Consider the following 26,324-nt stretch of genomic DNA (forward strand, 5'->3'; position numbering starts at 1 on the left):
CATTCCCTAATTTTGCACAACAACACAGTTATATAAATACACTTTAAACCTCTGTGACTACTTTGTATCTAAGCCTCTGCAAACTGCCCCCTTATTTCAGTTCTTTTGACAGACATCCATTTAAGCCAATCAGAGCTGGCTCACCTGAACTCCACGTGCATTAGCACAGTGTTATCTATATGATACATATGAACTAACACCCTCTAGTGGTGAAAAACTGTCAAAATGCCCTGAGAGAAGAGGCGGCCTTCAAGGGCTTATAAATTAGCATATGAACCTCCTAGGTTTAGCTTTTAACTAAGAATACCAAAAGAACAAAGAAAAATTGGTGATAAAAGTAAATTGGAAAATTGTTTAAAATGACATTCTCTATCTGAATCGTGAAAGTTTATTTTGGACTAGACTGTCCCTTTAATGCACAGCAAAATACCTCACTTTACAGCGCTTCACTTTACAGCGCTTTGTGGAGCTGAAGTTCAACCTCCAAGGATTTTAAAACAGTGCTGTAATCTTCGTGAGATTGCAAGAAAAGTGACTGGCACCATTTTATTATGCTTAGTTCACTCTGTTTACAGCATTACAGTGCAATCTGTGTCTCAGTGCTATTGTACTACAGTGATTGTCACTATTTTACAGGTACAGTATTTATTGATACTGTGCTGTGCGAGTGTTAAACTAAACTTTAGTTTTGTACACCTAATATATGTTAGTTCAAACATGTTTTTAAGTTTTTAAACACACTGGCAAGTGAAAAGAAAGCTAAAACTGCCTTGTTTCACTTTAAGGCGGTTTTCACTTTACAGCGGAGCTCCGGTCCCTAACCCGCTGTACGAGCGGGGTATACCTGTATATGCAAAAGAGAGAAGCACACTCACAGGAACAAACAACCGGCTCAATACCATTGTCTGTTTTATGGCGATTTACCACCTGGGTGCAGCTTCTTTTAGCCCAGTAATGCTTTTCACAGAGTAGAAATTTACTGTAGTATATCAGTCTGATCCCGCATATTAGGGTCAGTCCAGCGTCGAAATACCAGGCAATTCCTCTCTGAACAATTAACACAGCAACCCCAGACGATCGTTTCGGCCTTCATTGGGCCTCGCCATATTCCTCTAAGCACACTGAGCAAGGAGTCCACTTCTGGATTTCCCTTTTTCCCATGGGGCGACTAAATACACACAGAGAGAAGCACACTCATAGGAACAAACAACCGGCTCAATACCATTGTTAGCCTGTTCTATTGAATGAGGCTGCCTGGCTTTATATAGCCTTAATGACACTGCCTGGGACACACCTGAGCATGTTTTTAGTGGTGTGCTTAAACCATAGGGATTTGGTCAATCTCCCTGTAAGAAATACAGCAAATAAAACAACAAAGTATTAGCGCACATCCAAAATGAAACCACATGTGGTTTCATTTTGGATGTGCGCTAATACTTTGTTGTTTGTTTGTATTTACTCTGGTCATTTTGGCAGCACTCCCACAATATGTGCATTAATATATAATGTTTTTGTAAGGTGTGCTTAACCAAACCCCCATGTTTTATTTGCTGTATTTCTTACAGGGAGATTGACCAAATCCCTATGGTTTAAGCACACCACTAAAAACCTGCTCAGGTGTGTTCCAGGCAGTGTCATTAAGGCTATATAAAGCCAGGCAGCCTCATTCAATGAGGCATAGAACCACAGAGTTGGAATTCTATATTAGAATCAAAGGATTCAGCCCAGTAAGGTTAAAATTTATAGTGTTTTTGGGACACCTTGTAAGTGGTGACTGGCTGAGCAGAATATGGCCATATTGTGTGACTAAGATCCCAAATTTATTTAAGAGTATAGAGTTTTAAACAGGCTTTTTTTGCAGACTTTATATCAAAATAAGTGTGGTTTCATTTTGGATGTGAGCTGTACTTTGTTGTTTGTATTTATATATATATATATATATATATATATATATATATATATATATATATATATATATATATATATATATATATATATAATACCAGGCAGAGTATGGCACTCACAAATCTTTGACCGGGGTGCTGCAGCAGGCAAAGCTTACACAACAAAAAGAAGCAGGCACTCACCGGTATTTAAATAAAGGATATCTTTTAATCCCACAAGGTGTGACGTTTCGGAGTATTACCTACTTCCTCAGACATAACAAGAAAGTGAATAACAGCAACCTCTATATATAAACATGTGTGAACATAAAACCACCTACTAATCATAATCAAGTGATTTGAATCAGCTGGAAGCATCAGGCGCATAGCATGAGTCACTAGGGGCGTCATCCGTAGCTTTATTAACCAGCCAAACAAATTTAAACTAAACAACGTGGCTAATTAGATAAAAACAATGTTGCTCTTATGCTAACACTATAAATCCTTAATCAACAACTACAACTTAATATGGGCGGACTGCTGAGGTACTCATAAATACAACGGCAACTTTTATGGCCATAAGCAAAAGTATAATGACTAACGGTAAAATACTATGCAGTCATATATCTATGCGGGCAAATTACATAAGTCTGAAAGGGGATATAACTGCTATCAACATAATATGAAGAAAAAGACAAAAAAAGAAAAAGGAAAACACATAGTAGAAGCACAGAATAAAAAGCAATAAAAAATAAGCAATAAAACAAATGAGAATGACATAGTATGATACTAAGACAAAAGAGAATGACATAGTACGATTCTTAGACAGAAGAGCAGAATGTAGAGGGGGGGAAAAAGTAAGGAAAAACAGGGGGAAAAACATAGGGAAAAAACAAGCAAATAAACAAGGGAAAATCAGGAAAAGACAAAGGGAGACAATTTACAGGGGGAACACAAGGGAATAAACACAGGAATAAACAGTATGCTAGGGTGTACTACCCAAAATACAAATTGCTATAGCTACATGAAGCTATGCCATTCTATTTTTGTATTCAAACCCTTAGGGCTCAGAGTTTCAAGCTCAAATGTCCATCTCGCTTCCCTTTGCAAAAGTATTTTATTGAGATCTCCTCCTCTTTGTGCCTTGGGTGGTGAAAGAATTTCCCAGCTTGTAGCCCATTGCAGGTAGTACATCCGCTGCATTTATAACAGCCTGGTTTGTTCCCTTCTAACCATGTTTTGGAGCTATAGCAGTGTACGGGATCAGTATTTTAAGTGACTTTCCTTTTTTAAAACTTATTCTAGGTACATCCATCAATTTGAAAGGAAGTGTCTCGTCTGATCTTAGTATCTCCCAGTTATTTCTCAGTATGGTAGAGAACTTATTCTTGTCCGCTGAATAGGTGGTAGTCATAGTCATTTTCTCTTTCTTGTTACCCTCTTCTGGTGTATCTCCAATTATGCCTTTTTTAACCGTTGAGCTGTGTTGTTGTAACAATTTGTAACGATAGCCCCTTTCAATAAAGCACTGTCTTATTTCTTCGGTTTGAATTTCTGCCTGTTCAGTATTCGTGTTGTTCCTCCGTACCCTATAGAATTGTGACTTTGGAAGCGCTTTTTTAAGTGCCGGGGGGTGGCAGCTTGAAGCTTCTAGGAGTGAGTTCCTGTCGGTCGGTTTTCTATGTAGGTTTGTACCCAGTTTGTTGTTATCCTTATATATTTTCAGGTCTAGAAATTCTATTTCTGTTTTGCTGTAGTTCATTTTGAATTTCAGGGTAGTGTGCTCGCTGTTCAATTCATCGAACCATCTTTGTAGTTGTTCTTTGCTGCCCCTCCAGATAATCAGCAGATCATCTATATATCTTTTCAAATATAAGATCTGACATGAATAGGTTAGCGTATGATGGGGCCACGCTAGACCCCATCGCTGTCCCCATCAGTTGTAGATAGAACTGTCGTTCAAACTGGAAGTAGTTCTTCCTGAGGTAAATCTCCAGTATGTCCAGAATGAATTCCATAGGTGGCCCTATATAGGGGTATTTCAGAATTGGTCTTCTGATCGCTGCCAGGCCTTTGGGGTGGGGGATAACTGTGTATAAGCTAGTGACATCCAAGTTCACTAGCACATCATTGGTATTTATTGTGGTGACATTTTATCACTGGAATATTCACTTAGCTGTTATTGGGATCCCTTCCCCCAGGTACACCTTTCTCTCTGAGCTATAGACACTCCCATTGGTCTTTTTGAGTGGCATTTGATAAGCCACTCCCTTTTGAATTGGGTTATAAAATACTGTAACACCAGAGCCTCTGGCTCTCTCTTCTATTGTATCCTGCTCCTGCTAAAAGATGGATGATGTTGGACACAGAGAATCTGGCTAAGTATTTCTGGGATAATATTCTGTGTAGCACAATTGGGGTTAGTTTAGAAAAGTTGCCCTGTATCTTAAAATGTGGACTGTATCTGTAAAATAGATTGATATATATATACCTGTAAATATTTATCTTATTATTAACATATATTGATTCCTAAATAAACTGTTTGACAAATAATGGAGGACCCTCATAGAGTTTATTTCACAATTTATCTGTGTTGGTTTTAGTGGTACCACCATAGAGATTTAGTATATTATATTTAGTAGAAAGTAGAGATATTTTAAATTAATAGATAACCACATTTTGGCGGCCATGAAGTTGTAGACAAATCCATATGCCATTTAGTTTTGCAGGAATCAAATGAATGTTGATTTATTTTAAATTTAACTGCAGTAAATGTAGATTTGATGTTTTATAGCAAAGTTTTGTATGTAGTACTTTATTTAAAAAAGCGCAAATAGGGGTTGGTTTCAAAGGCCTGTTGTATGTTTTCAAGAAAAGCATGGCTTTAAAAAAACCCTGTATTTCTGGTCTGTATAAATTTTCATTTGCATAGGGGAAGGCCTGTTTTGTAGCCTGCTAAATCTTAAATAACCCCCACAGTGTGTTGAAAAGAGATTTTTTTTTTTTTTTTAAAAAAAAGCATGTGATAAGAGGCAACCCTAAAAGGCTTAGAAATCAGCATATGAGCCTACCTATGTTTGGCTTCAACTTAGAATACCAAGAGAAAAAAGCAAGTTTGATGATGGAAGTAAATTGTGAAGTTGATTATACTAGACTGTCCCTTTAACTCTTGTATTTTTCTTGTTTTTGGAAACTGGATACTTTTATTGTTGAGCCAGTTTTCTATCAGTTTTCTAATGAATTTTAGAGACAAAAAACATTGTGTTGGTCCCATCTAAATGTTTTTTACAAACAAAAGCTTTACAGTACTATGTAATAGCTGCCAACAGTAAGGTTTTTTATTTATTTCTTTTTACAAAGGATTCATTTCTGTGAATGTGTTACACCCAGAGCTGTAGCTTGCCCTATACATAAATTTAATTCTGAATTGTATGGGAAATTGTGTAGAATTTAAAGTTAAGAAATTACAGTTTAATTAAGCTTTGTTTTGGGTAACAAAGTTAAAAATTTGCATTTCCTGTGTTTGGAGCAGAACCTGGAACCAAAACTACAGTTGAAATTAGCATTTAGAAGTTCTATAGAATCTTCCTGTACTTAAAATATTTTTATAATTTTTCTTCAATTTGGGAAAATATCAGTAAAAATGATTCCTTGCTTTGCTTTGTTCATTTATTTTATTTAGGTTAGTATTATTGATGGTTCACACCTTTTAAAAGAGAACAATATTTAATTTTTTAATTTTGTTCTGCTTAATTTCTGTTTAGTTTCATTGCCCTATAGAGATTATAATTCCTTGCATTTGGGGCAGTTAAAATAGTCTGGCAAACTATGCTGTGAGAGACACACAATAGTCTGTTCCCCAGATTTAAAATAAAGAATAATCAGCAGTGGTTAGAAAAACTAAATTTAACTATATTACCACCTCTGCTGGAATGCTGACCTGCTTATAACAGATCTAATTACTACCCTTCTACATGGCTTAACTGCTATGTCCTTTGTTGTGTAAAATTAGCATCTCAATGGTATCTTGTACATCCTGTGTTAACATTTAAAAAACAAAAAACAAAAAAAAAACTACTATGCTGTGAGAGACACACTATTCTACTATATAATATATATAGATTTTTTTTTTTATTATTATTTTAGTTCTAACGGCTATCTGTTAAAAATGTCTGGAAAAAACTATATTTCACAGGAAATCTGTGATTACTTTAATAATTACATTCATAAATATAATGGTCCATTCCTCATCCCAGAAGCTAAAAACAACAAGTGTGAAAGTGTTTTAGATATACTAACACAGGTATTAACTCTTAAAAAGATGAATAATAATAAAAGAAAATGTATGATAGCGCAGGCAGTGATTTCAACTATAAAGAGATTAACGGACATTATTGGAGAACTTACAGAGCAAAATAAAGACCTTAAATTAAAGTTAGATAACACACAGACTGACAGAGATTGTATTAAGCTTTCTGCTTTAACTAACACCATACAGATCAGTAAATTACAACGAAAATTAAAATTAACAGAACACATCAGTAACGAATACTCAAACAAAATTACTGAGTTACAGATGAAAATTGAACAAAAAGAAAAAATAATTAGTGATATTTCTGGGAACAATGCAGATAGTGATAACTTACTGCCACAAAGGAAAGAGCCAAAACAATTAGTAAAACAAGATAAAATGCAAATGGGCCCCACTAAAAACCCAAGTTCTGTTCCAATTGCCCCTGTCATAATTTCTGAGAATTTTAACAACCTGAAAGCTCCTACAGGTTTTTCAAATCAGACTAGGCCAATGACTGTAGCAGATAAAGACATTTTTAAGAAATGGTGGGGCACAATCCCCACAAACAGCTTTAATAACTTTTCACATTGGTTTCACAAGGGAACTGAAAAAGCCATAAAATTAGGTATGAGCATGCCGGAATGGACCGAATTGCTTCAAGATGCCATGGGCCCCTATGCCAACAGGTTATTAGGATTTAATTCAAGTATATGTGATCAGGCTGGCAGGATAGCTAAAACCTTTTTCAATTTTACTAGTCTAGAGAAAGAGATTAGTGAAATTACCATGAGACCACTAGATGGGCCATTTGAAGTAGCAAAAAGAGTTTTATTTTGGTGTGTGCTGCGCCAGCCACAGACCCAAATGGTCTGGGGGTCACCAGCTCACATACAGAGGGTACTTGAAGCTCTCCCCAGAAAATGTCAGGAGTTTGTAAAGCTGTATGATCCAAACTCCACAAACCTACCTATGGTGCTCACTAGAGCTGAGAAGTGGTGGAATTATCACCCATACACCATTAAGGCAAATTCTGCAGTGAAGCAGTCAATGGAGAATAATCTGAATATTCACAGGCAGGAATCAGAGAGGGGTAATAGAAGGAATGTTTGTGGATATCAGAATAGTAGAGCATCAAATACAGAAAACTGGAGAGACAGGAATTTAAATGGCAATATTAACAGAGGAGAAAATTGGAGGCTGAGGTCAAATGAGATAAACAATAAGGCCAACTTAAGTTATTGGGAACTCAAACAAAAAAACAGGAGAATGAGAGATCAAATTGGGTTTCTAAAGAAGCAACTGACAGAGCTGGAGGGCTCAAATTAAATCATTCATTTTTTTTTATAAGCATATTTGTTTGCAGTACATTTGTATCGTGTAATGTGTACTTTAGTTTTAAGTTCAATTAATAATTTTAAGTGTTTTTCATTATTAAGTTTTAAATGCCAATATTTAGAATGTATAGTTAATTGATGCATTCTCTTTCTAAAAAAACAATAACAGATACCTCCATTGTGATTAGTTTTGGGAGGCCACATGCAATACCATTTCTATGTAAACTGTCTGAAGTCTTATCTTGCAGGAAGAAACCAATGAAGATAGAAGGCTTCTCACCTTTCCTTCCAGTTTTTCCCCAATAACACATATTATAGATTGTTGTTTTTCAGGTGTCTTCAGGACTGATCTTACCATGAAGGGTCTTGGAAAAAAACTAAATGGTTCAAAGAGAGAGATTTGGTAAAGCAAAAGCAAGGACCAGATGCCAAAAAGCAAGGACCAGATGCCAAAAGATGACAACAAAGAACTTCAGTGAACCATTATAACTTTTGTTTTACAGGCACAATTCACACTTTCTTAATAAAGATTTTACTACACACATACCCATCTAGTGTACCCACACTCACACTCTCATACATGAACTTTTCCCAATATTTAAGACCATTGTATAAATGTTGCTAATGGGGTTTAGCATAGGATTTTGTGTTTCTATGTATAATTTTAAATTAATTTTTTCTAATGAATTGTATAAAGTTAGATTAGGAATTGACAGTCCTAGGAAAGTACAGAAGAGCTCATATTGCCGAGGGAATTATTCCGAAGGGATGGTGGGAGAATTTCTCCTGTAAGGTTTTCGCTCCCACTGTGTTCTTCTGTACTAGTGGGGATAACTAGAAAACGGGGCAACATAGGAGAAGAAAAAGTGAGGGAATGTGGTGACATTTTATCACTGGAATATTCACTTAGCTGTTATTGGGATCCCTTCCCCCAGGTACACCTTTCTCTCTGAGCTATAGACACTCCCATTGGTCTTTTTGAGTGGCATTTGATAAGCCACTCCCTTTTGAATTGGGTTATAAAATACTGTAACACCAGAGCATCTGGCTCTCTCTTCTATTGTATCCTGCTCCTGCTAAAAGATGGATGATGTTGGACACAGAGAATCTGGCTAAGTATTTCTGGGATAATATTCTGTGTAGCACAATTGGGGTTAGTTTAGAAAAGTTGCCCTGTATCTTAAAATGTGGACTGTATCTGTAAAATAGATTGATATATATATACCTGTAAATATTTATCTTATTATTAACATATATTGATTCCTAAATAAACTGTTTGACAAATAATGGAGGACCCTCATAGAGTTTATTTCACAATTTATCTGTGTTGGTTTTAGTGGTACCACCATAGAGATTTAGTATATTATATTTAGTAGAAACTAGAGATATTTTAAATTAATAGATAACCACATTTATTTCCAGACTTTTTCTTTTTTTTCATATTATGTTGATAGCAGTTATATCCCCTTTCAGACTTATGTAATTTGCCCGCATTGATATATGATTGCATAGTATTTTACCGTTAGTCATTATACTTTTGCTTATGGCCATAGAAGTTGCATTTGAATTTATGAGTACCTCAGCAGTCCGCCCATATTAAGTTGTAGTTGTTGATTAAGGATGTATAGTGTTAGCATAAGAGCAACATTGTTTTTATTTAATTAGTCACGTTGTTTAGTTTAAATTTGTTTGGCTGGTTACTAAGGCTACGGACGACGCCCCTAGTGACTCATGCTATGCGTCTGATGCTTCCAGCAGATTCAAATCACTTGATTATGATTAGTAGGTGGTTTTATGTTCACACATGTGTATATATAGAGGTTGCTGTTATTCACTTTCTTGTTATGTCTGAGGAAGGAGGTAATACTCCGAAACGTCACACCTTGTGGGATTAAAAGATATCCATTATTTAAATACCGGTGAGTGCCTGCTTCTTTTTGTTGTGTAAGCTTTGCCTGCTGCAGCACCCCAGTCAAAGATTTGTGAGTGCCATACTCGGCCTGGAATTGTTGTTACTTTGTCTTGGGCACCTGATTACTAAGAGATTTCCTTATATATACTGCTTGACTCTTATGCTGACTAATACCTCTATAATAACATGTCACAACAAGGAGGAATAACCATAGAAGGAGCTGAAGGTTCAGGGCTCCAGGGAGCTAGTGTTTTTCAGTACACGGATGAGGATGCAACAGAGATTTTATTTGAGGCACTGACTACAGGCCCCACCAATAAACCTGTCACACACATACTGTCACACCTGCTGAAGCTTAAAAAGAAAGAGAAAGATTTGGAACTGCATGGACAATATTTGTCCGTATACTATAGAAAAAGATTTATACTTAGGGGTTTTAGGATTAAGAATGTCCCTACACTGGGAAGAGTAAACCCTGCCTTCTGTGAGCAATAGTGCAACATTTTAAATAAGTGTGCACTTGATCTAATGCTACTTGTTATACAAGAGGTTAGAAGCCTGCTAATACAAGCTAAAACTGAAATAGAACATTTCACCACAGAAAACACCACAGCTCTATCCCAGAATGAGGATGAAGAATGGGAGACTAAACTACGGACACAGCTGGAGCAATATCAAAAAGAACTAATGGCATTTAAGAACAGAAAATGTGAAGCTGTACTGGAGGATTACAGAGAAAAGAAAGTCTATGGCTACTCAAGCCAGAAGAGAGACAGAGGCTTAGAGAATTCCGCCCAAGAAGACACAGGGCAAGGAGGCCATGGAATCTAGCTACAGTAGACAGCTCAGGATCGGGCACAGATTCAGACAGCACATCAGAACAAGATATACCGACAGGTATAAAAAGAGAAGCAATAACAAAGAGGTCAAAAAACGCTGGAGGGGACGCCCCCACCCAAGGTGGGGGCATTTAAAAAATGAGAAACAGACCCCCAAGAAGGAGATGAATGAACAGATAGTGGTGAATATCAGCCAGAGATTACTGTCAGAGGACTAACTGTCGCTCCTACAAAAAGGCCTTTCGTTTGTCCCAACTAAATATATGGACAAATTTGACCTCCATATTGACATTCAGCACTTCCAGCGGACATTAAGACTGAAAGAACTCTTTGGCCCAACAGAGAAAGAACAGGTTGTGAGTCTAAGGAAAAGAGGCACATTTGACCCGAAAAGCGCTAACGCCACGATCCAGACATTTTGTAAAAAACTAGAAACAGAGCTGAACCACTCCAATGAATCTCAAAGAGATAGTGTAAGGTTTAACCTTATAGTGATGAGAAGGGCCGACAAGGGAGGTGCTATAGTAATTATGGACTACCACCACTATCAGGAGGAAATCAACACTCAGCTGAATGATAACCTGACATACTCCAAACTACCAAGAGACCCAACCTCGAAATTCCAGTCTGAAATAGACAAATACCTGAAGGGAGCTTTCAAGGATAACTGGATTGATCAACAGACTCTACAATACCTAATAACGGACAACCCAAGGACACCAATCTTTTATACCTTGCCAAAAATCCATAAGGATCTAAGAAAACCACCAGGACGTCCCATTGTATCTGCAGTAAACTCTATCTTACAACCCCTTGCTACTTATGTAGACAGTCTGTTACAACCTTTTGTTCAAAATATGAACACATACATTAAAGATTCAGGAGATGTGATCAAATCCCTTAAAAATCTGGAAATAAATACCAATGATGGGCTAGTGATCTTGGATGTAACTAGCTTATACACGGTTATCCCCCACCCCGAATGCCTGGCAGCGATCAGAAGACAAATTCTGAAATACCCCTATATAGGGCCACCTATGGAATTCATTCTGGAGATTTGCTTCAGGAAGAACTACTTCCGGTTTGAACAACAGTTCTATCTACAACTGATGGGGACAGCGATGGGGTCTAGCGTGACCCCATCATACGCTAACCTATTCATGTCAGAGTTTGAGAATAACGGGACTGAGTGCTTCAATAGACCAGAGATCTTATATTTGAAAAGATATATAGATGATCTGCTGATTATCTGGAAGGGCAGCGAAGAACTACAAAGATGGTTCGATGAATTGAACAGCGAGCACACTACCCTGAAATTCAAAATCAACTACAGCAAAACAGAAAAAGAATTCCTAGACCTGAAAATATATATGGATAACAACAAACTGGGTACAATCCTATATAGAAAACCGACCGACAGGAACTCACTCCTAAAAGCTTCAAGCTGCCACCCCCGGCACTTAAAAAAGCGCTTCTAAAGTCACAATTCTATAGGGTACGGAGGAACAACACGAATACTGAAAAGGCAGAAATTCAAACAGAAGAAATGAGACAGCGCTTTATTGAAAGGGGCTACCGTAACAAATTGTTACAACAACACATCTCAACGGTTAAAAAAGGCATCATTGGAGATACACCAGAAGAGGGTAACAAGAAAGAGAAAATGACTATGACTACCACCTATTCAGCGGACAAGAATAAGTTCTCTACCATACTGAGAAATAACTGGGAGATACTAAGATCAGACGAGACACTTCCTTTCAAATTGATGGATGTACCTAGAATAGGTTTTAAAAAAGGAAAGTCACTCAAAGATATACTACAAAATACTGATCCCGTATACTGCTATAGCTCCAAAACATGGTTAGACGGGAACAAACCAGGCTGTTATAAATGCAGCGGATGTACTACCTGCAATGGGCTAGAAGCAGGAAAATTCTTTCACCACCCAAGGCACAAAAAACATAATTTATGCTTACCTGATAAATGTATTTCTCTTGTGGTGTATCCAGTCCACGGATCATCCATTACTTGTGGGATATTCTCATTCCCAACAGGAAGTTGCAAGAGGACACCCACAGCAGAGCTGTCTATATAGCTCCTCCCCTCACTGCCATATCCAGTCATTCGACCGAAAACAAGCAGAGAAAGGAGAAACCACAGGGTGCAGTGGTGACTATAGTTTAAAATTAAAAAATACCTGCCTTAAAATGACAGGGCGGGCCGTGGGCTGGATACACCACAAGAGAAATAAATTTATCAGGTAAGCATAAATTATGTTTTCTCTTGTAAGGTGTATCCAGTCCACGGATCATCCATTACTTGTGGGATACCAATACCAAAGCTAAAGTACACGGATGATGGGAGGGACAAGGCAGGTACTTAAACGGAAGGTACCACTGCCTGTAAAACTTTTCTCCCAAAAATAGCCTCCGAAGAAGCAAAAGTATCAAATTTGTAGAATTTTGAAAAAGTATGAAACGAAGACCAAGTCGCCGCCTTGCAAATCTGTTCAACAGAAGCCTCATTTTTAAAGGCCCATGTGGAAGCCACAGCTCTAGTAGATTGAGCTGTAATCCTTTCTGGAGGCTGCTGGCCAGCAGTCTCAAAGGCTAAGCGGATTATGCTTCTTAGCCAAAAAGAAAGAGAGGTTGCCGAAGCCTTTTGACCTCTCCTCTGTCCAGAGTAGACAACAAACAAAGCAGATGTTTGACGAAAATCTTTAGTAGCTTGTAAGTAAAACTTTAAAGCACGAACCACGTCCAGATTGTGTAATAGACGCTCCTTCTTTGAAGAAGGATTAGGACACAAAGACGGAACAACTATCTCTTGATTGATATTCTTATTAGATACCACCTTAGGTAAAAACCCAGGTTTGGTACGCAGAACTATCTTATCTGCATGGAAGATCAGATAAGGAGAATCACATTGTAAGGCAGATAACTCGGAAACTCTACGAGCCGAGGAAATAGCTACCAAAAAAAGAACTTTCCAAGATAAAAGTTTGATATCTATGGAATGAAGAGGTTCAAACGGAACCCCCTGAAGAACTTTAAGAACCAAATTTAAGCTCCAAGGTGGAGCAACAGGTTTAAACACAGGCTTGATTCTAACTAAAGCCTGACAAAATGCCTGAACGTCTGGAACATCCGCCAGACGCTTGTGCAAAAGAATAGATAGCGCAGAAATCTGTCCCTTTAAGGAACTAGCTGACAATCCTTTCTCCAATCCTTCTTGGAGAAAAGATAATATCCTGGGAATCCTGACCTTACTCCATGAGTAGCCCTTAGATTCACACCAATAAAGATATTTACGCCATATTTTATGATAGATTTTCCTGGTGACAGGCTTCCGTGCCTCAATTAAGGTATCAATGACTGACTCGGAGAAACCACGCTTTGATAAAATCAAGCGTTCAATCTCCAGGCAGTCAGCCTCAGAGAAATTAGATTTGGATGGTTGAAAGGACCTTGAAGTAGAAGGTCCTGTCTCAGCGGCAGAGTCCATGGTGGAAAGGATAACATGTCCACCAGATCTGCATACCAAGTCCTGCGTGGCCACGCAGGCGCTATCAAGATCACCGATGCTCTCTCCTGCTTGATTTTGGCAATCAGACGAGGGAGCAGAGGAAACGGTGGAAACACATAAGCCAGGTTGAAGGACCAAGGCGCTGCTAGAGCATCTATCAGCGTTGCCTTGGGGTCCCTGGACCTGGATCCGTAACAAGGAAGCTTGGCGTTCTGGCGAGACGCCATGAGATCCAGTTCTGGTTCGCCCCAACGAAGAACCAATTGTGCAAACACCTCCGGATGGAGTTCCCACTCCCCCGGATGAAAAGTCTGACGACTTAGAAAATCCGCCTCCCAGTTCTCTACACCTGAGATATGGATAGCTGATAGGTGGCAAGAGTGAATCTCTGCCCAGCGAATTATCTTTGAGACTTCTAACATCGCTAGGGAACTCCTTGTTCTACCTTGATGGTTGATGTAAGCCACAGTCGTGATGTTGTCCGACTGAAATCTGATGAACCTCATTGTCGCTAGATGAGGCCAAGCCTGAAGAGCATTGAATATCGCTCTTAGTTCCAGAATGTTTATTGGAAGGAGTGACTCCTCCTGAGTCCACGATCCCTGAGCCTTCAGGGAGTTCCAGACTGCACCCCAACCTAGAAGGCTGGCATCTGTCGTTACAATTGTCCAATCTGGCCTGCGAAAGGTCATACCTTTGGACAGATGGACCCGAGATAGCCACCAGAGAAGAGAATCCCTGGTCTCTTGGTCCAGATTCAGTAAAAGGGGACAAATCTATGTAATCCCCATTCCACTGACTAAGCATGCATAGTTGCAGAGGTCTGAGATGTAGGCGTGCAAACGGCATTATGTCCATTGCCGCTACCATTAAGCCGATTACTTCCATGCACTGAGCCACCGAAGGGCGAGGAATGGATAAAGAACACGGCAGGAATTTAGAAGTTTTGATAAAAAAAGTTTTCACCTTCCACCCATGCGACCTCAGAAATGCCAACACTATGTCCGTATGAGTCTTGGCAATTTGGAAGTTTGACACCTGAATCAGGATGTCGTCTAAATAAGGGGCCACTGCTATGCCCCGTGGCCTTAGGACCGCCAGAAGCGACCCCAGAACTTTCGTAAAAATTCTTGGGGCTGTAGCTAACCCAAAGGGAAGAGCTACAAACTGGTAGTGCCTGTCTAGGAAGGCAAACCTGAGAAACCGATGATGATCTTTGTGTATCGGAATGTGCAGATAAGCATCCTTTAAATCCACTGTAGTCATGTATTGACCCTCCTGGATCATAGGTAGGATGGTACGAATAGTCTCCATCTTGAATGATGGAACTCTGAGGAATTTGTTTAAGATCTTTAGATCAAAAATTGGTCTGAAGGTTCCCTCTTTTTTGGGAACCACAAACAGATTTGAGTAAAATCCCTGTCCCTGTTCCTCCTTTGGGACTGGATGGATCACTCCCATAACTAGGAGGTCTTGTACACAGTGTTAGAATGCCTCTCTCTTTATCTGGTTTGCAGATAATTGTGAAAGGTGAAATCTCCCTTTTGGGGGGGAAGCCTTGAAGTCCAGAAGATATCCCTGGGATATAATTTCCAACGCCCAGGGATCCTGGACATCTCTTGCCCACGCCTGGGCGAAGAGCGAAAGTCTGCCCCCTACTAGATCCGTTACCGGATAGGGGGCCGTTCCTTCATGCTGTCTTAGAGGCAGCAGCAGGCTTTTTGGCCTGCTTACCCTTGTCTCCAGACCGTCTTGGACTGAGCAAAAGTTCCCTCTTGTTTGGCATTAGAGGAAGTTGATGCCGCACTTGCCTTGAAGTTTCGAAAGGCACGGAAATTAGACTGTTTGGCCCTTGGTTTGGACCTATCCTGAGGAAGGGCATGCCCTTTTCCTCCAGTGATATCAGCAATAATCTCCTTCAAACCAGGCCCGAATAGGGTCTGCCCCTTGAAGGGAATGTTAAGCAGCTTCGATTTTGAAGTAACATCAGCTGACCATGATTTAAGCCATAGCGCTCTGCGCGCCTGGATAGCAAAACCAGAATTCTTAGCCGTTAGTTTAGTCAAATGAACAATGGCATCAGAAACAAAAGAATTGGCTAGCTTAAGTGCTCTAAGCTTGTCAAGTATTTCATCCAATGGAGTCGCTACCTGTAAAGCCTCTTCCAGAGACTCAAACCTGAACGCCGCAGCAGCAGTGACAGGCACAATGCATGCAAGGGGCTGTAGGATAAAACCTTGTTGAATAAACATTTTCTTAAGGTAACCCTCTAACTTTTTATCCATTGGATCTAAGAAAGCACAACTGTCCTCGACAGGGATAGTAGTACGCTTTGCTAGAGTAGAAACTGCTCCCTCCACCTTAGGAACTGTCTGCCATAAGTCCCGTTTGGTGGCGTCTATTGGAAACATTTTTCTAAAAACAGGAGGGCGAGAGAACGGCACACCTGGTCTATCCCATTCCTTAGTAATAATTTCTGTAAACCTTTTAGGTATTGGAAAAACATCAGTACACACCGGCACTGCATAGTATTTATCCAGTCTACACAATTTCTCTGGCACTGCAATTGTATCACAGTCATTCAGAGCAGCTAAAACCTCCTTGAGTAACACGTGGAGGTGTTCAAGCTTAAATTTAAATGTAGAAATATCAGAATCAGGTTGCATCATCTTCCCTGTGTCAGAAATATCACCCACAGAAAGAAGCTCTCCTTCTTCAGCTTCTGCATATTGTGAGGCAGTATCAGACATAGTTCTTAAAGCGTCAGTATGCTCTGTATTTCGTCTAACTCCAGAGCTATCTCGCTTTCCTCTAAATACAGGTAGTCTGGCTAATACCGCTGACAGTGTATTATCCATGACTGCCGCCATGTCTTGTAAAGTAAACGCTATGGGCGCCCTGGATGTACTTGGCGCCATTTGAGCGTGAGTCCCTTGAGCGGGAGTCAAAGGATCTGACACGTGGGGAGAGTTAGTCGGCATAACTTCCCCCTCGTCAGATTCCTCTGGTGATAAATTTTTTAAAGACAGAATATGATCTTTATTGCTTAAAGTGAAATCAGTACATTTGGTACACATTCTAAGAGGGGGTTCTACCATGGCTTTTAAACATAATGAACAAGGAGTTTCCTCTATGTCAGACATGTTTATACAGGCTAGCAATGAGACTAGCAAGCTTGGAAAACACTTTAAATCAAGTTGACAAGCAAATATAAAAAACGGTACTGTGCCTTTAAGAGAAACAAATTTTGTCAGATTTTGAAAAACAGTGAAAAAAGGCAGTAAATCAAACAAAATTTTTACAGTATGTATAATAATCTAACAGAGCATTGCACCCACTTGCAAATGGATGATTAACCCCTTAGTTCAAAAACCGGATCAAAAAAACGATAGACGTTTTTTTAACAGTCACACCAAACTGCCACAGCCTTGCTGTGAGCCTACCTTCCCCAACAAACGATTTTGGAAGCCTAAGAGCCCTTTAGAGATGTCCTGTAGCATTCAGGGAACTCCTGGATGTCTCAGTCTGTAATAGTTAATGCACAAACAAGCACTAAACTAGGCCCCTCCCACTCATAGTAACACAGTGGAAAGCCTCAGGAAACTGTTTCTAGGCAAATTTAAGCCAGCCATGTGGAAAAAAACTAGGCCCCAATAAAGTTTTATCACCAAAGTATATATAAAACGTTTAAACATGCCAGCAAACGTTTTATATTGTAAATATAAAAGAGTATTACCTCAGAAAGTAAGCATGATACCAGTCGCTATTAAATCACTGTATTCAGGCTTACCTTACATAAATTTAGTATCAGCAGCATTTTCTAGCCTTCACATCTTCTAGAAAAATATTAACTGCACATACCTCATAGCAGGACAACCTGCACGCCATTCCCCCGCTGAAGTTATCTCTCTCTTCAGACATGTGTGAGAACAGCAATGGATCTTAGTTACAACCTGCTAAGATCATAGAAATGCCAGGCAGATTCTTCTTTTTTCCTGCCTGGAACAAAATAGCACAACTCCGGTACTATTTAAAAATAATAAACTCTTGATTGAAGCAAAATAACAGCTACATTTCACCACTTATCTCTTACTACCTCCATGCTTGTTGAGAGTTGCAAGAGAATGACTGGATATGGCAGTGAGTGGAGGAGCTATATAGACAGCTCTGCTGTGGGTGTCCTCTTGCAACTTCCTGTTGGGAATGAGAATATCCCACAAGTAATGGATGATCCGTGGACTGGATACACCTTACAAGAGAAACAAGTATCTCCATAAGCATAGGTTGACTTGTACAACCAAGTATATAGTCTACTTACTGTTTTGTCCGTGTAGCTTGTTTTACGTCGGTAAAACGAGCGACGACCTAAGAACCAGGATGGCGAATTATAGAAGTGCGATACGCACGGCGATTAAGAATCAAGATACAGACCAGTCGGTGGCCAGATACTTTCTACAGAGTAGACACAATGTATCAGACTTGCGCTACACCATCATTGATCACGTGCCACCCCTAAAAGAGGAGGAGATCGCAATAAAATACTTTTGCAAAGGGAAGCGAGATGGACATTTGAGCTTGAAACTCTGAGCCCTAAGGGTTTGAATACAAAAATAGAATGGCATAGCTTCATGTAGCTATAGAAATTTGTATTTTGGGTAGTACACCCTAGCATACTGTTTATTCCCTTGTGTTCCCCCTGTAAATGGTCTCCCTTTGTCTTTTCCCGATTTTCCCTTGTTTTTCCCCCCTCTACATTCTGCTCTTCTGTCTAAGAATCGTACTATGTCATTCTCTTTTGTCTAAGTGTCATACTATATCAATCTAATTTGTTTTATTGCTTATTTTCTATTGCTCTTTATTCTGTGCTTCTATTATGTGTTTTTCTTTTTCATTTTTCTTCTCTTTTTTTCTTTTTCTTCATATTATGTTGATAGCAGTTATATCCCCTTTTAGACTTATGTAATTTGCCCGCATAGATATATGACTGCATAGTATTTTACCGTTAGTCATACTTTTGCTTATGGCTATAGAAGTTGTACCTCAGCAGTCCGCCCATTTTGAGTTGTAGTTGTTGATTAAGGATGTATAGTGTTAGCATAAGAAAAGTGTTAGCATAAGAACAACATTGTTTTTATCTAATTAGCCACGTTGTTTAGTTTAAATTTGTTTTGCTGTTTACTAAGGCTACGGATGACGTCCCTAGTGACTCGTGCTATGCGCCTGATTCAAATCACTTGATTATGATTAGTAGGTGGTTTTATGTTCACACACGTGTATATATAGAGGTTGCTGTTATTCACTTTCCTGCTATGTCTGAGGAAGGAGATAATACTCCGAAACGTCACACCTTGTGGGATTAAAAAATATCCTTTATTTAAATACCGGTGAGTGCCTGCTTCTTTTTGTTGTGTATATATATATATATATATATATATTTATATATATATATATATATATATATATATAAATATATATATTCACAGAGGCTGGTGCACTCGCACAAACAGGTGTCCAGTTGCCAGGGTGATGAATGTAGGTAGAGATAAAGGTAATAAAAACAGAATTTATGCTTACCTGATAAATTACTTTCTCCAATGGTGTGTCCGGTCCACGGCGTCATCCATTACTTGTGGGATATTCTCCTCCCCTACTGGGAAAGGCAAGGAGAGCACACAGCTCTGCCCCCCAGTCATTCGACCGACGGTTAGGAGAAAAAGGAGAAACTATAGGGTACCGTGGTGACTGTAGTGTATAAAGAAAATTTTTTCAACCTGATTAGAAAACCAGGGCGGGCCGTGGACCGGACACACCGTTGGAGAAAGTAATTTATCAGGTAAGCATAAATTCTGTTTTCTCCAACATTGGTGTGTCCGGTCCACGGCGTCATTTATTACTTGTGGGAACCAATACCAAAGCTTTAGGACACGGATGAAAGGAGGGAGCAAATCAGGTTACCTAAATGGAAGGCACCACAGCTTGCAAAACCTTTCTCCCAAAAATAGCCTCCAAAGAAGCATAATTATCAAATTTGTAGAATTTGGCAAAAGTGTGCAGAGAAGACCAAGTCGCTGCCTTACATATCTAATCAACAGAAGCCTCGTTCTTGTAGGCCCATGTGGAAGCCACAGCCCTAGTAGAATGAGCTGTGATTCGGTCAGGAGGCTGCTGTCCGGCAGTCTCATAAGCCAATCGGATAATGCTTTTCAGCCAGAAAGAGAGAGAGGTAGCAGTAGCTTTTTGACCTCTCTTCTTACCAGAGTAAACGACAAACAAAGATGAGGTTTGTCTAAAATCTTTTGTTGCTTTCAAATAGAACTTTAAAGCACGAACAACATCTAAATTGTGTAATAAACGTTCCTTCTTTGAAACTGGATTCGGACACAGAGAAGGAACAACTATCTCCTGGTTAATATTCTTGTTGGAAACAACTTTTGGAAGAAAACCAGGCTTAGTACGCAAAACAACCTTATCTGAATGGAAAACCAGATAGGATGGATTACACTGCAAAGCAGATAATTCAGAAACTCTTTTAGCAGAAGAAATAGCAACCAAAAACAGAACTTTCCAAGATAGTAACTTAATATCTATGGAATGTAAAGGTTCAAACGGAACCCCTTGAAGAACTGAAAGAACTAAATTTAGACTCCAAGGAGGAGTCATGGGTCTGTAAACAGGCTTGATTCTAACCAAAGCCTGAACAAAAACTTGTACATCTGGCACAGCTGCCAGTCGTTTGTGTAACAAGACAGATAAAGCAGAGATCTGTCCTTTTAGAGAACTAGCTGGCAACCCTTTATCCAAACCTTCTTTTAGAAAGGAGAGAATCTTTGGAATTTTAATCTTACTCCAGGAGAATCCCTTGGATTCACACCAACAGATATATTTTTTTCCATATTTTATGGTAAATCTTTCTAGTCACAGGTTTTCTGGCTTGGACCAGAGTATCTATCACAGAATTTGAAAACCCACGCTTGGATAAAATCAAGCGTTCAATTTCCAAGCAGTCAGCTGCAGAGAAACTAGATTTGGATGTTCAAATGGACCTTGCACTAGAAGATCCTGTCTCAAAGGTAGCTTCCATGGTGGAGCCGATGACATATTCACCAGGTCTGCATACCAAGTCCTGTGTGGCCACGCAGGAGCTATCAGAATCACCGAGGCCTTCTCCTGTTTGATCCTGGCTATGAGCCTGGGAAGGAGAGGAAACGGTGGAAACACATACGCTAGGTTGAACGACCAAGGCGCCACTAATGCATCCACTAGAGTCGCCTTGGGATCCCTGGATCTGGACCCGTAGCAAGGAATCTTGAAGTTCGGACGGGACGCCATTAGATCCATGTCTGGAATGCCCCATAATTGGGTTAACTGAGTAAAGACCTCCGGGTGGAGTTCCCACTCCCCCGGATGGAAAGTCTGACGACTCAAATAGTCCGCCTCCCAGTTGTCTACTCCTGGAATGTGAATAGCAGATAGATGGCAGGAGTGATTCTCTGCCCATTGGATGATCTTGGTTACTTCCTTCATCGCTAGGGAACTCTTTGTTCCCCCCTGATGATTGATGTACGCAACAGTCGTTATGTTGTCCGACTGAAATCTTATGAACCTGGCTTCCGCTAGCTGAGGCCAAGCCAGGAGCGCATTGAATATTGCTCTTAGTTCCAAAATGTTTATCGGGAGAAGCGACTCTTCCCGAGACCATAGGCCCTGAGCTTTCAGGGAGTCCCAGACCGCGCCCCACCCCAAGAGGCTGGCGTCGGTCGTAACGATGACCCACTCCGGTCTGCGGAAACTCATTCCCTGAGACAGGTGATCCTGGGTCAACCACCAGAGAAGCGAGTCCCTGGTTACCTGGTCTACTTGAATTTGGGGGGACAAGTCTGTATAGTCCCCATTCCACTGATTGAGCATGCACAGCTGTAATGGTCTTAGATGAATTCGAGCAAAAGGAACCACGTCCATTGCTGCGACCATTAGCCTATTACTTCCATGCACTGAGCTATGGAGGGTTGAGGAATAGAATGAAGAACTCGACAAGCGTTTAGAAGCTTTAGCTTTCTGACTTCTGTCAGGAAGATCTTCATTTCCACAGAATCTATTATTGTTCCCAGAAAAGGAACCCTTGTGGACGGTGACAGTGAACTCTTTTCTATGTTCACCTTCCACCCGTGAGATCTGAGAAAAGCCAACACAATGTCTGTGTGGGCCCATGCTTTGGAAAGAGACGACGCTTGGATTAGGATATCGTCTAGATAAGGTGCTACAGCGATGCCCCTCGGCCTTAGGACCGCTAGAAGGGACCCTAGCACCTTTGTGAAAATTCTGGGAGCAGTGGCTAAACCGAATGGAAGAGCCACAAACTGAAAATGTTTGTCCAGAAAGGCGAACCTCAGGAACTGATGAAGAGTTTTGTGGATTGGGATATGCAGATACGCATCCTTTAGATCCACTGTAGTCAAATATTGACCCTGCTGGATTGTCGGCAAGATTGTCCGAATGGTTTCCATCTTGAAGGATGGAACTCTGAGGAACTTGTTTAAAATCTTTAAATCCAGAATTGGCCTGAAAGTTCCCTCTTTTTTGGGAACCACAAACAGGTTTGAGTAAAAACCTAGACCCTGTATCCCGGAGGGTACTGGTTTTATCACTCCCATCTTTGATAGGTCTCTTATACAATGTAAGAATGCCTGTTTCTTTATCTGGTCTGAAGATAAGCGAGACAGGTGGAACCTTTCCTTTGGAGGAAGTCCCTTGAACTCTAGCAGGTATCCCTTGGAGACTATCTCTAGTGCCCAGGGATCCTGAACATCTCTTGCCTAAGTCTGAGCGAAGAGAGATAGTCTGCCCCCTACCAGATCCGGTCCCGGATCGGGGGCTACCTCTTCATGCTGTCTTGGTAGCAGCAGCAGGTTTCTTGGTCTGTTTACCCTTGTTCCAGCCTTGCATGGGCTTCCAAGCAGGTTTGGGCTGGGCCGCGTTACCTTCTTGTCTAGCGGCAGTGGAGTTATTAGCCGGTCCGTTCCTGAAATTGCGAAAGGAACGAAAATTAGACTTGTTCTTAGCCTTAAAAGGCCTAACCTGTGGGAGGGCATGGCCCTTACCCCCAGTGATGTCTGAAATAATTTCCTTCAATTCCGGCCCAAAAAGGGTCTTACCCTTGAAAGGAATATTAAGTAACTTAGTCTTGGACAACACATCTGCCGACCAGGATTTTAGCCAAAGCGCCCTCCGCGCTACTATAGCAAAACCTGAGTTTTTCGCCGCCAATTTGAAAAGCGGCATCCAATATAAAGGAATTAGCTAACTTTAATGCGTGAATTCTGTCCATGACTTCTTCATAGGAAGTCTCTTTCTGGAGCGACCTTTCTAGTTCCTCGAACCAAAAGGACGCCGCTGAAGTGACAGTAATAACACACGTAGCTGGTTGAAGGATGAACCCTTTCTGAACAAAAATCTTTTTAAGCAATCCTTCCAATTTTTTATCCATAGGATCTTTGAAAGCGCAGCTGTCCTCTATAGGAATAGTTGTGCGCTTCGCTAATGTTGAAACAGCTCCCTCAACCTTCGGGACCCTCTGCCATGCGTCCCTTCTAGGGTCTACTATGGGAAACATTTTCTTAAATATAGGAGGTGGGGCAAAGGGTACACCTGGCTTCTCCCACTCCTTATCCACTATGTTCGCTACCCTCCTGGGTATTGGAAAAGCGTCGTCGTGCACTGGGACCTCTAAAAAGTTGTCCAATTTGCACAACTTCTCTGGTACTACCATAGAATCACAGTCATCCAGAGTAGCTAATACCTCCTTAAGCAAAGCGCGGAGATGTTCTAGCTTAAACTTAAATGCTACTATATCAGGTTCTGCCTGTGGAGAAATTTTTCCTGAGTCTGAAATTTCACCCTCAGACAGCCCTTCCCTCACAGCCAATTCCGATTGATGTGAGGGTAAAATAGATAAGGCATCGTCAGCGTCTGATTGTTCATCCTTTTTATCTATATTTAAAACTGAACAATCACGCTTTCTCTGAAATGCTGGCAGTTTGGATAAAAGATTAGGATTAGAATTATCCACTACTGCTGTTAATTGTTGCATAGAAATAAGCACTGGCGCGCTAGGTGTCGCCTGCGCGGGCAAAACTGGTGTAGACACAGAAGGAGAGGATGTAGAACTATCCCCACTACCTTCATTAGATAATCATCTTGGGCAACATTATGAAATGTAACAGAGCTGTCCTTATTTTGTTTGGATGCTATGGCACAATTATCACACACACTCAAAGGGGGAACCACATTTGTCTCTACACACACAGAACATAGGTTATCTGATGGCACAGACATGTTAAACAGATTTAGGCAGGCAAACAATGCAATAAAAACGATTTTAAACAAAAGCGTTACTGTCTCTTTAAAAAATAAATGACACACTTAATTTCTGAATGTTCAAAAAACTATGAAGGCAATATCCGATTTTTATGAAATTTGGACCCCAGTGACTTAATGCTTAGAAAGTATTGCACAGCAAATATGGAGAATCTAGCTCTTAAAACAAGCAAACCGGAGCTAATTGTTGGATTTAACCGTTTTTATACACCACAATCCCTGCTACAGCATTGCTGTAGCTTTTTACCTTCCTTAGGGGTCAACCATCCACAGAAAAAAGCCTTCTGGGGTCACTTTCTGAGCCACAGGACCCTCTCACATGAAACTGCATGCACTGCCTTAAAATCAACTGTGCAGCTGAAGCTCCAAAATGAGGCTTCCTCCCTCAGCACACTAGAGTGAAGGGGCCTTCCTGACTAGATTTAGGTGTCTAAAACAAGCCAGATCAATAAAAAACATCCCCAAGTGTGTATAAGTTTATAAAACATTTCAAATGTCATGGCCCCTAACAGTGTCTACCAGCATAAAAATCAAAAAGGGGAAGCCTGTTATCTTTTTTTGCTGAGGTGAAAGAAAAATGGCTTACCGTTTTCCCTGAGGGGAAAAATGACTGTCATCTAGCATTAGCCTGTGTTATTAGAAGGAGACTAGTCATACCTGAAGCAGATGAGTCTGCAAACTGTTACCCCCAACTGAAGTTCTCTGGTTTCAACAGTCCTGCGTGGTAACAGTAATGGATTTTAGTTACTTGTGCTAAAATCATAGCCCTCTTAAACAGAAATCTTCATCACTTTTCTGTTGTAGAGTAAATAGTACAAGCCAGCACTATTTTAAAATAACAAACTCTTGATAGAAGAAATAAAAAACTACAACTAACACCACAAACTCCTCACCATCCCCGTGGAGATGCTACTTGTTCAGAGCGGCAAGGAGAATGACTGGGGGGCGGAGCCAGAGGGGGAGCTATATGGACAGCTCTTGCTGTGTGCTCTCCTTTCCCAGTAGGGGAGGAGAATATCCCACAAGTAATGGATGACGCCGTGGACCGGACACACCAATGTTGGAGAAAGACAGCACTCGCTGGGCTTAAGGATAAGCAATAGAAGCTTTTATTTACGTGACAGACTGATGAATGGGAGCTGTCCCCGAAACATCACGTAAATAAAAGCTTCTATTGCTTATCCTTAAGCCCAGTGAGTGCTGTCTTCTATTACCTATATATATATATATATATATATATATATATATATATATATATGTATATATATATATATATATATATATATATATAAAAATTACCCAAAAGTCTTATAGAGTGCCAATTAAATAAAAATACTACTTACCAACAGACACTCATCTGGAAAAAAGTGTGGAAAGCCAAACCAGTGCTGAAACATATCAGCAGAGGATATGGAATAGGAGTATACCAAAGAGCCAGCAGGTGGAGGCAATGGACAAGTCCCTGCAACACCCATGGAAGGCTTGTGACTAATTTCCCATGAGGTGAAAAATGAGACACTACCCATACTCAATATATAACCCTCTGACAAACACTGCACTCTGAGGGGTATTGGTCCTCAACGCGGTCTGAGAACCCCTCTCAATGAAGAATCACCTGCACATCTTCATTCGTCACTTTCCTCCAGTGGAGGCAAAGACAAGACTAGTTTACAAATGAAGTGGGAGGAGTTTTATAGAGCTCTTGGGGTTTGGGAATCTTTGCCTCCTCCTAAAGTAATTCCCACCAGTAATGGATTGTGGACTCTCAACCTGTATGTAAGAAAAAGAAAATCCTTTTTAAATGATGAATAATACATATTGTAATTGTTACTATTAGGTATATCTCACTTAGTGTTTTCTTTATTACAATAATTTAACAGACTGTTTCTATCCCTCTAAATAACGCTAGTTTATATTTGCAGGGGATCAAAGGTGGGTTATGTATAAGCAAAATCAATAGGGGTGATTCTAAAAAGTAGGTCAAGACTATATAGTTATAGCTATAATATTTACTTTAGATCTATTTTTTATTTTAAAGGTGTCAATCAATCATGTACCCCTGCTGCTCCAGTTCTGTTTAACTAACCTAGAGTTTACTTCCCAGTTTGACATCTTGAGTAGCTACAATTACACAAGTAAGGGTGTGTATATATTATATAC

The 26,324-nt window shown here is 40.1% G+C and overlaps 1 protein-coding gene across 1 annotated transcript in view; it reads right to left on the reverse strand.

The window, feature by feature from the left end:
- Positions 1-26,324, reverse strand: part of KLHL5 (kelch like family member 5) — a 361,638-nt gene that overhangs the window by 38,673 nt on the left and 296,641 nt on the right. The gene's annotated exons all lie outside the window — the stretch shown is intronic.

The sequence above is a fragment of the Bombina bombina genome, chromosome 2 (genome assembly GCF_027579735.1).
Source record: "Bombina bombina isolate aBomBom1 chromosome 2, aBomBom1.pri, whole genome shotgun sequence".
In the NCBI taxonomy this organism is placed as follows: Eukaryota; Metazoa; Chordata; class Amphibia; order Anura; family Bombinatoridae; genus Bombina; species Bombina bombina.